The 12,846-nt window shown below is 41.4% G+C and overlaps 1 protein-coding gene across 1 annotated transcript in view; it reads left to right on the plus strand.

Moving 5' to 3' along the window:
• The window catches only part of Znf462 (zinc finger protein 462), a 135,625-nt gene that overhangs the window by 32,609 nt on the left and 90,170 nt on the right, over positions 1-12,846 (plus strand). The window lies entirely within an intron of this gene.

Genomic DNA, 12,846 nt, shown 5'->3' on the forward strand with positions numbered 1-12,846 from the left:
CCCTTTATTCCACTCAGAAGGTATCCTTCAGGTCACCCCCAAACTGATGTGTTTAAAGCAACAAGTGGGCCCAGATGGAGAAATGAAAGAGAAACTACTACTCTGTACTGATACCTAGGAGAGGATAGGAACTGTTTCCCTCCCTCCCTCCCTCCCTCCCTCCCTCCCTCCCTCCCTCCCTCCCTCCCTCCCTCCTTTCTTTCTTACCTTCCTTTGGACATGTGGTCTCACTATGTCGCCTAGCAGGCTAGTTCAAGCCTGCAGCCATTCTCTTGCCTCTGTCACCTGAGTGCTGGGATAACTGACATGGGACGTCTTCCATGCCTAGCTCAGAAACTCTTCCTACTGGTCAGGTTACCTGTCGTCCTGGTTGCCTAATGTAATCCTTCCTATATTTTGCAGATAACCCAACGGTAGTGTTATTCTTAGTTAGCACAGGAGAACTTTTACTCCTGTGGAGCCTGAGGAAAAGCAGAGGCTCAGACAGGTTGAGTAGCTTGCACATGGTTGGGGATGTGCGAAGGGTCAGAAGAGGAATGTGAAGGCAGGCCCCTTGTGCACTTTGTGCGGAGCTGCCGGGAAACGTGCTTGAGATTGAGACATGTGACACTGGGATTTCTGGAGGATTTAATACGCCCATGAAATTAAAGGTGAAGAATTATTGATGAGACTGTGTGTCCAAAGAATTTTCAGATATTACTTCATTTAATCCTTGGGACAATCCTGTGAAACACTACTCTGTTTACCACTTTTCAGAGGGGAGGAAATGGAAGCACACGGCAGTTGTCTGTCTTATCGAGGCAAGACATTTGACAGGTATTCGGACTCATGCCTGGAGTCTCAGCACTTAGGAGGCAGAGAAAGACTAGGTTTACACAGTGAGAGTTTGTCTCATCCCTTCCCCGTCTCTGCCTCCAAATAACAGTCATAACAAGTCTAAGCAATTGTTGTGTGGAAAGACTGGATCCAAACTCAGGCAGGTGGACTCACAGCCTGTGCTTGTGACTCCCACATTGAGTGCTGCTAATCAAACCAGGTGCTAAGTTCCACAAGCAGCTTTGGTTAGCTACAGACTGTTTTCAACTGAACTGACACAGGGGTGGGCACATTCTCAAAATGTCCAGCTAGGCAATGGAATGATAGTACACACTGCACTTTGGAAAAGACCTTTGGATTACAGAGAGGATGCATAAAAGTAATAGTTCAATGTCCATGAAATAAAATACCACTTTTTAATAGAAGTATCTGTAGCTCATTGCTCATCATCTTAAGGAGAATGGAAAGGTTTTCCAGGGCTGACAGTCTATCACCCGATGTGATTAGATTAGCATTTTAAATCCCTCCAGATGTTTAGCTGCCTGAGGTGACTACTGCAAGGTGAGTACCCGTGGAAAACTCTGGGATAAGTACCTTGTTCAATGGGATCCTTCAAGGCTGTCAATGACGTCCGTTATGGTGGTCCTGAGCCACACATGTCTGCTGGACATTTGAAATGTTCCAGGTCTGAGTGGATGTGTTTGTTCTAAGCCTGAAATGCACTGAATTTTGAAACTTACTAAGAAAAGAAAATATATTTTATATGAGGGATAAAATAATATTTTTGGATAGTTACACCTGTTTCTGGCTCCTAGAAATTTTAAAAGTGTGTGTGTGTGTTTGTGTGTGTGTGTGTGTGTGTGTGTGTGTGTGTGTGTGCACCTTACAATGCTGGCGTAGTTAATTCTTCTGCTCTCTAGTTACATAGGAAATACATAGGAATGTAGTTTTCACAGGCTGCTGCTGCACTTTTGACTGTCTGCCTGAACTATTTCAAACTATCTTTTAAAATGCAGTTAAAAGCATAATTTTTCTTCTATCACAAAGAACATACTGTGCTTGACATATGTTTAAAAAAAAAAAAAAACCAAGCTCGGCCACATCTCATTAGTTACTCTGGACAGGTCAGAGAGTGGTGACCTGGTTATTAGATGGGGTTCATCGAGTGTTGGCGTCTGTCCATTCTCCTTTCTAAATATCCTGTAGGCTTGACCCTTCTTCTTCACCCCCGGTGCGTCTTCCCAGCCCAGACTTACTTTATCTCGTCCCTGGACACCCATCTCAGCAAGTGCCTTGGCTGCTTGTGTCTCCACACCTCCCCTTTTTCCAGAAGTCCTCTGGAAGGCTGCCTTTCCATCTCCAGCACACAGATTCCATTGAGTACTTTCCTCCAGGTACGCCGGCCTGATAAGTGTTCCCTGTTGCTCTCTAAATACAGGGTGGGAGAGGAGACTGACTTTTGAGGCTGTGTAGATGGTATCTTCTGCAGTCCTGTTCTGCAGGTGAAGAAGCAGTGCTGTGTCTTGCCTGAGGTCAAGACAGTAGGTGGAGTTAGGATGAGGTCCCATTAATCTTTCAGCTAGGACCTTCTGTCTTTGTTGTTGTTGTGTGTTTTGTTTTTCAAGACAGGGTTTCTCTGTGTAGCCCTGGCTGTCCTGGAACTCTCTATAGACCAGGCTGGCCTCAAACTCACAGACCTCTGCTAGCCTCTGCCTCCTCAGTGCTGGGATTAAAGGCATGTGCCACCACTGCCCAGCAGGATCTTTGTCTTTTAAAAACATTCTGCTGGTGGTATTGTTTGGTTTTTTATTTTTGTTGTTATTTTTAGACTCTGGCTTCAACTCCCAGGTTGGCCTTGATTCTCCTACCTCCAATCTTTCCGTTGCTGGTATTATAGGTATATACTATTGTACCCAGTCTCAAGAATATTTGGTATCGAACCCACCCCTCTGACCATACATCATGATGTTTCTTTTCCCAGTTGCCCAGATCAGTAACTTTCTCTCTGCCTTTGTATTAGGAAGCTGTACCCATAATAACCTATACTTCATTTTAGAGTGCTTAGAATTCTCCACTTGCTAATTTTCAGATGTTGGTCTTGACTCCACTATATTTAAATTTCTGTATCAGAAAAGGCACACCTTAAACCAGTCTTTGTCTTCCTCATCATACTTCTGTTTTTAAAAAATTTCCTATGCCTAGAATCATTCTGGCAGGCACACAAATATTCCATAAGGGAATGGTGTTGGCACATAGTAGCTGATCAATAAATCATTGTCTTGGGCTCAACTAGAAATTTTTTTTTTTAAATGAAGGCAGAGAGCCTCTAGGTCAAAGAATCCCTCTTCACCATTTCTAAATGTGAGGTGGGGTGGACCTTGGCAATGACAAGACGCTTCAAAGCCAGACTTTACCTCATTGAATCTCAGATTTTCCACCTTGATCTCAGGATCTCATTTGTGGGATGAGGTGAGCATAGTTGCTGTCCCACATATCTTCAGAGGGTGATATTGCTGCTCAGATTTCCTGGAGAGGCATTTAAGGTGTTTCTATGAGTTTTGAGGTAGATGGTCAAGAATATGGTCCCAGAAGAAAAGAGTCTGTACCCCCCATATGCATGATGGAGCAAAGTTGAGTCCACTGATCGATTAAAACGGAAGTTCAAACGTGGACTCCTTCTACAGCCTCCTGTCTCTATTCTGAGGTACATCTGATGCGGGTTGAAGTTTATGAAGCCTGCTAGCAGAGCATTGAAGTTGGTCCATCTGCTAATAGACAGTTAGTGTTCTGTGGTCAGTCTTGGCTGTGCCATTTTGGTCACATGACCTTGTTATTGTGTGAACTCATAAAGTATTTAAGCACCAGAGTGATCACACACACCCACATTCTCTGAAATGTGGGCTCCCTTGCTGGCTAGCCATTTGTGGACCTGGAGTTTTTTGTTTTTTGTTTTTTTTTGAAGAGAGATGAGTTAGCTTGTTTTCTTAGTTCTTAGTGAAAACACTTAAACTTTAAAAACGTTTTCCAGCTTGTAAAACCCACACACTAATAAAAAACTACAATCATTAAAGAGGCTGGAATTCAGACAAAGTGAAAGTGCTTTGCAACTCCATGCTGAAGACCTCACTGTTCAGGGCTTGGAGCCCCTGTCTTCCAATTATTTATATGCTAGCATATATTATTATATTTTAAATAGTAAAAGATTATGCGTTATATTTTCCAGCTTACAAATTCCTTAAGGAGAAGTAAAGATTTTGGAATGTAGGAGCTAGATATTTGGGGTCCTCTGCTCTGGTGACTAAAGCCTTGCCTACTCTGCATTGAGCCTTGTCTATCAGTGACCTCATTCTTAATATGTGAATCTTTTAAGGACTTCGTGTTTTTGAGTGATTCCACAGAAATAAACTGGGATTAGTTCTTTCCAGCCCTGATGATTCTCATCCTCCAAATACACCAGTCTTCTGGAACACAGTCATGTTTTATGAGTGAAAGTTAGATTTTGTGAGGACACCCTTTGTCTGAAATGTCATTGCTAGAGGCAGGAGCAGTATGAAGAACAGAGTAATGAGCACAAAGCTAGAGAAAAGGAGGACAGAGGTGGAAACATATCATTAAGTCCCACACTGCCAAATGTGTCTCAAGTGTTAAGACAAAGGTTGCATTGAGATGAGAGAGGGAGATGACATGTCCTTGAGGACAGGGAACAAGGCTTCAGAAGGGCTTTGCTGATCTGCCCTTGAATAGCCTGCAGCCACCAGGCCTCTGATTCATAGCCAGATGGGACCTTAGCTGTGCTTCTTCACCATGTCCCACTCTGCACCACGCAAAAACACAGGGAGCCTTGCCCAACATGTATGCATTTTTAGAAAAAGTTTCCTTGAAACCAAAGTTTATGTGAAGTTTGTCCTTAAACCTGTGATCAAACTATAGCTTCCATTTATTTCCACGTGATGAAGAAACACAATGCAGGCCCTAGGCTGCAGCTAGAGCTGGGGTTGAACAGCTCCAGTTCCTGCTTTCAGGGAACTCATAATGCTCATGTGGGGAAGACAGGCAGATGATGTGGTGCGGAAAACACTTGTGAGATTCAAGGTCACCTAGGAGCAGTCTTAACCTAGCTTTGGGGTATCAGGAAAGGCTTTGTAGAAAAAAAAAATGATATTCTACTGGAAACTATTTTGCCCTATTAGGGGGCATTTTGTGGTGTCTTTGGGGAGACCAGTAGAAGCAATGATGCTTATTATTCCTGATTCAGATATAGATGCTCCTGGCATCTAATGGTTAGATAGCCTCTGGAATGATGCTAAATGTCCTCAGTGCCCTGGGAACCCTCCAAAGAAGTAGTGATCTGGCTTCTGCTGTCAAGGGAGTGCTGAGGTTGAGAAGCTATGCTCTAAATTGAGTCTGAAGGATACATGCAAACTGATGGTGCTGAGGGACTGCTAAGTATGGAGAGTGGAGAGTTACAGGTGTCCAGGGAAGGGAGTTCTTTAAAGGAAACTGTGGGCTTCTGTGGCACATACTGTATAAACAGTGGTTTAGCAAGGGCTTGAAGTTAAACTTTTCCTATCATTCTTCCTAAGAAGGTTGTTCCTGACCTTGGCAGTTAGAAAAGCCAGCTGTAGAGAATTGGAATCCAAAGAGCACAAAGCAGTTTGTTTTAAAAAGAAAAAAATTAATAGTAATTATGGCAATTACAATTAAGCCTTTGCTTATGCCAGAGAATGATGCAAAAAGCTTTATGTTCATTATCTAGATCATTTCATACAGCAGCCCCGTGATACATGGGTCACTTCATATAAGTAAAGAAGAAGTAGAGGTTTGGAGAATTCAAGTTTGTAGTAGTTTATAAGCTATGGAGTTGAGATCTAGGCTAAGGTTTCTAACTCTATCTACTATCAGGGAACTCCAGATGAAGCAGTAATGGAACAGGAGCCCAAGTCCGGTAATCACTCCTAGATGGGAAATGGGAGTGTACCTTCCCTTATGGCAGGAAGTGGACAAGGGAGAGGTGGAGTGTCTGGAGGTTCAGACAAAGACCCATGGAAAATAGACAGCTCTTTCAAAACCAGGCAGTGTGGAGTGGAAGACAGTCTTAGCTCTGCAAACATCTGGATTGCTTGGTGAATTTTCAGAGACACCGATTTGAGGCTGTGAAAAGAGAATTTGAAGAAGGATTCTCATTTACATTGTTCTAGACAAGGGGACAAACAAATAGGCTGTGAACTTTGGCCAGTTTTCCTTCCACCTTCTTAACTCCCTTTAAGATGGAGTTAGAATGTAGCTGTTCTTTCGGTGGACACCAAAGGCCTTTAAAGGGACTGTAGCAACCTGTTGATTGAGACTCGGGTTAAACAGGTATCAACTGAAAATCATTTCTGTGACCTGAAGGCTAAAGCTGTAAAATCTCAGTACAGATTATCTGAGATAATGAAGTCATTAGAGACTGGGAGGCCCAGAAAGCAAAGGAATGTGAGGTGTCTGGAGGAGAGACTGGAAATAAGGAGTTGAAATTCCCAGATGGCCAGTGTGCTCACCAAATGACCCTGGATTGTAAATATATTTTACTTATTGTAAAGAGTAAATCCCTCAGCTCCTTTCATAGAATGAAAGTCTCATTTCCTGGGACTGAACCTAGTGAATCTTTTCCCCCACTACTCAGCTTTCTGTCTGTTTTCTAGTACAAATGTATTGCTCAGGATTTCCACAGCACACAGTGTGCACTCTTACCTGGTTTCTTTCATCTACTTTTGTTTGCTGCAGAATGGATCTCCTGGAGCCCCGAATAACCTCAAAAATTAGTGTTTAGCAAGAGCCTGACCTTAAACCCCCTATCCTCCTGCTTCTGCTTCCTAATTTTGGGATTGTAGCCATAGGCCACCATAGCCTGTACTTGTTTGGGTTTTGCCCTGAATTTTTCAAGTTTTATTCTTAAGCTCAGAGTTTTTCTATTTTAATTATTAATTATGATGCTGAGTTTACCTTAAAATGTATCAAGTGTCCTCAGCCTTTTCTGTATTGAACAAATTGCTTTTTGTCCTTTGATTTCAAATAGCACTGGTAGACTCATTGCATTGAAATGCCACCCTCTTTATGACAGCCCCGCACTCCATCATGGACTGGCAGTCCTTTAATGGGTACCCAGATATTATTTTGAATGTTTGTTCAATATTTGGAAGAGACAGTGTCAGTCTTCTTGTTTTGTTTGTTTGAGATGATATAGCCCTGGCTGCCTGAAATTTACTTTGTGGATGAGTCTAGCCTCAAGCCCCCTAAGATCTGCCTACCTCTGGCTCCTGAGTGCTAGGATTACTGGCCTGGGGCCACCTCACCTAGTCCTAATCAAGCCATCATTGTCACTTGAAGCTGTGTTTTGAGGGCTCTGTTACCCTGGTTTTGTGAGTAAATTTGGTAAGGATCCTGTGCAGTAGGCAAGACAGTTTGAAAAGAATTTGCTTTACTGCTTCCTGTAAACTTCTTAAACCTGTTGGACAAGGCTTTCAACTAGTCTTCCATTGGGTGATGGGGGGAGGTGGGCAAGGGGTGTCCCTTTTTCAATTAATTTAGATAATCTCTGAATTTCTAGACGATTGTTTATTATATTCCTTAACAAATTGCCATAAATTAAACATTTCAACTGAAAAGCAACAATGTGCTTCCTTTTCCATCTGAACTTAATCTTCTGTATTTCTGTTTTGCTCTACCCCCTTTTATTGTTAATTAGGCTATTCTTTGGTTTAATTAAATTTTATATAGCTTTATATGTGTATATGTGTGTTTAAGTAATGCATTTACTGTGTCCTGTTAGTGTTTGTTTTTTGTTGTTTTGTTTTGCTTTTCAGATAGGGTCTCACTCTGTAGCCCTGGCTGGCCTCTAACTTGCAGAGATTCACCTGCCTCTGCCTCCCAAGTGCAAGGATTAAAGGTATACACCACCATGCTTGGTTATTATTTGGACTCCTGATTTTCCCACTTTTCCTTTGCATGCTAAGTGTATGGATCATTGAATAGGTTTTGCTTTAAGAATTTTTTTTCTTTTTGTTTTCCTTACTTATTTATTCATGACATGTTTTGAGACAGGGTCTTAATGTATCAAAGGATGATCTTAAACTCCCGATCTTTCTGCCTCTACTTTCTAGGTGCTGAGAGCTCAGGTGGAGTCTTCCAAATCCATTTATGTGGCACCAGGGGTTGAACCCAGGGCTTCACACATCCTAGGCATGTACTCTATCAACTGAGCCGCACCCCCAGCCCTGTTATTTATCAGTTTATAATTTTGATATAACTACAAAAAGTACTCTAGGTAACTCTTTTTTTTTTTTCCAAATTCCACATTTAGATATGTACCCTTCCAAAAGTTATCGTCTGCTGTTCAGATTTTGTGATTATCTGAGAAATTATTCAGTAGAATATTTAAAAAAAATTCCCCACGTGCTTGGAAATCTGCCTCCTTTTCCCTCTAGCTTTATTGCATTGCAAATAGAAATGATAGACTCTCTTCTCGATTTGTAATTTATTATCTCTCAATTTGGGCATTAAGGACTTTCAGAAACCTCCATGGGCAAATATCCCACAGATCCTCGAAAAACACAAAAGTATGTTTTCAATTTCTAGGATCTAAAATTTGAAATGTATCTTTTAACTCAGTTTTGTTAATGATATTAATTATATCCTTAGTTGTCTTTCTCCATTTAGTCTATTAAATGCTTATGTCTATTTCTTGTATCTGTTGCCATTATTTTGGTGTCTACTTGGTGCTGTTAGGTGGACACAAATATTCGTTATAAATCTTCATTGTGGATTGTGCTCTTACATTATGAAGAGTTTGTCTTTCTCACCCAGAAAGTTTCTGTCTTGAATTTAGCCGTGAATAATACTGATGAGGAGCTCTATTTATTTTATTTTGCTTGGTGTCTTCTTGATACATATCATCACTCTCAAACTTTATGTCATTTGTCTATATCTTCTATAAGCAAAACACAATTAGAATTGTGGTTTTTCATCTGCTCTGGGATATTTTCCAGAGGAGAGGTGATCCAATTCACACATTTTGATAGAACACATACACTTGAACTTGATTAATCGTCTACATTCTTGTTTATATTTCCGCTGGATCTTATTTGTCTTCTGCGTTGACAACATCATTTATGTTGTCTTTGATTTCCTCCCTCAAGTAATTGAAAATTATGTAATTGTTTTTATTTTATTATTAATTGAACATTAACTTTAATTAGTGCACTTATACTTTTATTTGAAGTTTCATGTAATTATGTATTTATTTGTTTTACTTTTTTTTTTTTAATGCCAGGGCCTCATTGTCCTAGGCTGACCTTAAACTTGCTACATAGTGGATAATGAACTTGAACTTCTGATTCTCTTGTTTCCAATTCTCGAGCACTGAGGTTATAGGAATGTGCCATTACATAATTTTATGCAGTGTGGGGAACCAAACCTAAGGTTTCATGTGTACTAGGCAAGTACTCTACCAACCGAGCCACAGCCCTGCCCCTTTTGGGAGTTTTATTAACGTCACTATATGCTACTTACATAATACTCTGTATGGGTTTTGAATATTTACCTAAATGTAGTTACCCTCTTCACTCCTCCTTGCCATTTTATTAAAATATTTGAGGATTTATTATTTTTTTTAACCTTGTATACACTTTGGGGACTATAATGGAGTCATTTATTATTATAATCATTCAGTTAAAAGGTCATATTTTGTTTGCAAGTATTATAAATCATTTTATTGTAGTTGAAAGTGTAAGTGGATTCATTGCTCACACCCTCTACTAATTTGAGAATTCCCTCTTGAGATCTTGAGTTTTGAACTTTCTTTTGGTCGGGCGTACCTTTTATCATTGAGTACTTTTTAAGTTTTTCATTTCTAATTGTATATCTGTGTGTGGGTATGTGCACATGAGTGCAGGTGTCTAAGGTGGTCAGAGGTATCAGGTCCCCAAGTTGCATGTGGTTGTGTGCAGCCCAGTGTCGGTGCTGGGAATCCAGGTCTGGCCCCTGCAAGAGTAAGAGGTACACTCTCGTTCACCTCTGAGCCATCTCTCCAGTCCCCTGAGTAGCACGTTGAAAAAGAGTTATTAATGAGTATGCTCTTGTTTTCTGTTTTAATTTTTGATGCTTTTGTACATGGTGGGAACTTTTTTTTTTTTAAAAAAGATTTATTTATTTATTATATATACAGTCTGCATGTATGCCCGCACGCCAGAAGAGGGCGCCAGATCTCATTACAGATGGTTGTGAGCCACCATGTGGTTGCTGGGAATTGAACTCAGGACCTCTGGAAGAGCAATCAGTGCTCTTAACCTCTGAACCATCTCTCCAGCCCACATGGTGGGAACTTTAGTTGGGAACTGACTGTGCGGGTCCTAATTTTTTTTCTCGAGCCTGTGTAGACACTGACTCACTGTTGGCCATTGCTAAACGCCTCAGTGAAAAACACAAAGGCCACTGAGCATTTCCCCTGTATGTCCCAAAGTTATTAGAGTTCCTTGTTTACACTTTGAAATCCTGATCACAACGTGTCTCAGTTGTGACGAGTCTGTATTACTTTTTCCAGGAACATCAGCCCCTCTGTCATTTTAACTATTTTCTATCCCAGATCTGAGCAGGTTCTGTTGTGCTGTGCTGTCGCCTTCCCGAATACTTTCATCTGTATGTTGGAGCTCTGTGTTCAGCCCTTATCTGTCATCTTTCCCTCCTGCTTTCATCTGCTTGTCCCTTTCCTGCAGTGTTTTGAAGACTGTTTTCCATATCATCAACTTTGTTTTTGGTTTGCGGACTGTTCCTCTTCTAACTATAATATATTTATTAGTTCTACAGTGGTATTGTTGGTGTCATCAGCTTCTTTCTTCAGGTGCCAGCTCCCTTTCATCTCATCCCGAAGTCTTATCACTTCATCTTTGATCTCATCCTCCATCGACTCTCTGTTAATTGCTGTATATAATTTTCTTCTGCGTCCTGTTCTTTCCGAAGAGATTGTTCATTGGTCTTTTCCATGCCAATTCTTCCTTGTACCCTCCCTTAGTATATTTTCCCCTAACTTGTTGATTGAGATATAACCATTAGAACTTTTTTTGGGTCCCTCTCCCACCCCTAAATTTTCTGGGTAGTAAAATCTCCTTTAGCCCAGCTCGGTTCTCAGGTAAGTGTGAGTTTGGGACTGGATGGTTTATTTTCTGTTGGAGTCCTTCAGCAGTCTAAGGGATCCCGGTTGTGTTCTCAGGCAGGGTATGGCTAATGATTTGTCTCTGAACTCGGATTTAAAAGTTTCAGCCCTTAGCCAAGCTTTTGTTGGCAGCAACATCCCCCTCCCCCAGAAGTTCTTGGCTGGATTAAAACATAGACCTTTCTTATGAAGAATTTCCAAACACCTTGGTGTTTTCTGGAGTTTCTTATTGACAGTTTAACTTTGCATTGCAGTGTTAGTAAAACAATCAACCCGCTTGTCTTGTGGAGATAGCCTATTCATCACAAAAGCTTCCCTTATGGAAGAATCTAGTGTCCTGAGGCTTTAGTCAACTCTTAGAAATACTCTGATCCCTCCCCCACAAGGGTCGTCATGTTCTACTTTAGAAATGCCAAGGATATCATGTCATGAACCATTCTGAAGTTTGTAAAGACCATGAACTGCATCTATCATATCATTCATTCTTTTTTTTTTTTTTTTAAAGATTTATTTATTTGTTTATTATGTATACAGTGTTCTGCCTACATGTGACCCTGCAGGCCAGAAGAGGGCACCAGGTCTCATTACAGGTGGTTGAGAGCACCATGTGGTTGCTGGGAATTGAACTCAGGACCTCTGGAAGAGCAGCCAGTGCTCTTAACCACTGAGCCATCTCTCCAGCCCCTCATTCATTCTTTTTAAGGATAAAAATTGTCCTTAGCCGGGCGGTGGTGGCGCACGCCTTTAATCCCAGCACTCGGAAGGCAGAGCCAGGCGGATCTCTGTGAGTTCGAGGCCAGCCTGGGCTACCGAGTGAGTTCCAGGAAAGGCGCAAAGCTACACGGAGAAACCCTGTCTCGAAAAACCAAAAAAAAAAAAAAAAATTGTCCTTAAAAGATGCTTCATTGACCCTTATGATACTGGATCTGCAAAGAAGTGAAATAGTCGCCAACATTCATCCTCTTATCTGATCTTTAAAACTGTACAATTAATATTCATTTAGTCAATTGCATTTGGCTAGTGACTTTCTTGGGATAATGTAAAGAAATGTCTGTTTGCTCCAGATGGGAAAGACATTGACCAACCAAAGTGAGAAGTCCAGCTGGGTGAACCACTGTGTTTACTGAAGGATATTTACAAAAACTTGAGTGACTCAGTCTCCTGAATCACTGGAATGGCACCCTCAGCCAGCCTTCTCCCTCCTTTGTAACATCTCCTAAAACCCTGTGAAGCTTGAGGTCACAGGGAAATGGCAGGTAGGGTCTTCTGGGAAGGGTCTGATCTAATCCCCTTCCCAGGTGGGAATGTTAACCTTTCCCATTTCTATAGACTCAGCTGTTGCTATATTGTCTTGCTAAATTTATTGTGATGGGGAACATAAGTAGCCTGGGGGTAGGGATTTCCCTGGCCCAAGGTGTTCCTGCAGGTCACCCCCACCCCCAAGTCTCTGCTCCTTGATGGCAAGGTCATGTTATGCCTGGAGGGACTAGGAATACCATAAATGCATCTAAAGCAGTATTGCTGTGCAACAGAAAAGGGAATTGCTCTGGAGTCTAGTTGGTGGTATCAGGGCCTCACATTGCTGAGAAAAATGGAACTTATTCTTAAAACTGGGCTTTATAGTGTCCCTGAAGATATAAGAAGTTGATCCTCACCTACAGAGTTTCTGGTTCAAGCCTACGTTGCAACCTGAGAATTTGAATTCCAAACTAGTTCAGTCCCTGCAGGCACTCCTGAGACCAGCCTTTGAGAACCATTGCCTTGAAGGTTGGGAATTACTTAGGACCTCAAAATGCCAGTGAAAATATTCTGTGTAGAGGCAAAACATGAGCAGGCGTGCCTTC

The sequence above is a fragment of the Peromyscus eremicus genome, chromosome 2 (genome assembly GCF_949786415.1).
Source record: "Peromyscus eremicus chromosome 2, PerEre_H2_v1, whole genome shotgun sequence".
Lineage (NCBI taxonomy): Eukaryota > Metazoa > Chordata > Mammalia > Rodentia > Cricetidae > Peromyscus > Peromyscus eremicus.